Below are 1,624 nucleotides of genomic sequence, written 5' to 3' on the forward strand. Positions count from 1 at the left end.
TTTTTTTTTTGAGACGGAGTCTCGCTCTGTCACCCAGGCTGGAGTGCAGTGGCCGGATCTCAGCTCACTGCAAGCTCCGCCTCCCGGGTTCACGCCATTCTCCTGCCTCAGCCTCCCGAGTAGCTGGGACTACAGGCGCCTGCCACCTCGCCCGGCTAAGTTTTTTTGTATTTTTTAGTAGAGACGGGGTTTCACTGTGTTAGCCAGGATAGTCTCGATCTCCTGACCTCGTGATCCGCCTGTCTCGGCCTCCCAAAGTGCTGGGATTACAGGCTTGAGCCACCGCGCCCGGCCTGAACCCAATTCTTGTAAGCTTTCCAGTTGTGGGACTGGATCAATCAATGGCCATTGGAAAGGACCCTTCCTAGGTCAGCCCCTTAGAGATACCTGTACATACATGAGAAGTTGGAAGAGTTACTCTCAGACACATTCTAACTCAAAGGTCCTCTAAAGTCTCTGCCTTCTGAGTTTTAGAGGACACTTCTCAGCTATAAACTTAGCCTGTGTCCTCCTGGCCATATCTAAAAATATTACATCAGCCTGGTCGCAATCCCACTTCTGACACCTCAAGAGAACGATTTCAGCCCTGCTTTTGGCCTCCTCTCCACAAGGAGGCACTGTGGCATATTTGAGTTGTGCAGAGACCTCAACTCTGCTATTGACCTGCAACATATTTCCCCTCTCTGGGCCTCAGTTTACTCATCTACAAGATGGGCAGCCTAATGCCTGCCTTGCCTATATAAATGGCTATGAGGCATGTGACAGGATAGATAAGAAAGGACTTGCACCAATGCCATTATGGGGTAACAATGACCACCGCTATCTCTAGACTAGGCACTAGGCTGAACCTTTACATATATTAACCAGGTCACATGAAGTAAATAAATCCCCCTTTGTCAAGAGGGCCTGAAAGATGTTCCTTCAAAAACTAAAAGGAAGGCTCAATTCAACATATAGCCAGTGCCAGCCCAAGCTTGATGTTTTGACAGCTCCTCCCCTCCCCTGCCCCTTTGTAAAATTTGGAGAGTCATGAGAGATCTATTTAAATCCCAGCTCTGTCATGGTCTTGAACTGTGGCCTTGGACAAGTCACCCTCCCTATGCTATGCCCCAGTCCCTTTCTCTGTAACTTGGGGGCTAATAGGATTGTCAGGAGTTTAGATGATGATACACAGCACATGCTTAGCACATAGTGAGAGCTCAGTAAACGTCAGATACCACGATCGTTGTTAGGATACCTGGGTCACAGCAGATGGTGAGGATTAGCTTCGGAATTCTTTAGGAAGAGGGTGCTGTAGTTGCCAGCTAAGTTAGGGTGGAGGGGCTCAAGGGTGGGATGTCAATGAAATAGAAATTTTGGTCAGGCGCGGTGGCTCAAGCCTGTAATCCCAGCACTCTGGGAGGCCGAGACGGGTGGATCACGAGGTCAGGAGATCGAGCCCATCCTGGCTAATACGGTGAAACCCCGTCTCTACTAAAAAATACAAAAAACTAGCCGGACGAGGTGGCGGGCGCCTGTAGTCCCAGCTACTCGGGAGGCTGAGGCAGGAGAATGGCGTAAACCCGGGAGGCGGAGCTTGCAGTGAGCTGAGATCCGGCCACTGCACTCCAGCCTGGGCAACAGA

General features: G+C 50.4%; 1 protein-coding gene across 2 annotated transcripts in view; it reads right to left on the bottom strand.

The window, feature by feature from the left end:
• Nucleotides 1–1,624, bottom strand: part of ADAMTS10 (ADAM metallopeptidase with thrombospondin type 1 motif 10) — a 32,356-nt gene that overhangs the window by 14,692 nt on the left and 16,040 nt on the right. The gene's annotated exons all lie outside the window — the stretch shown is intronic.

The sequence above is a fragment of the Theropithecus gelada genome, chromosome 19 (genome assembly GCF_003255815.1).
Source record: "Theropithecus gelada isolate Dixy chromosome 19, Tgel_1.0, whole genome shotgun sequence".
Lineage (NCBI taxonomy): Eukaryota > Metazoa > Chordata > Mammalia > Primates > Cercopithecidae > Theropithecus > Theropithecus gelada.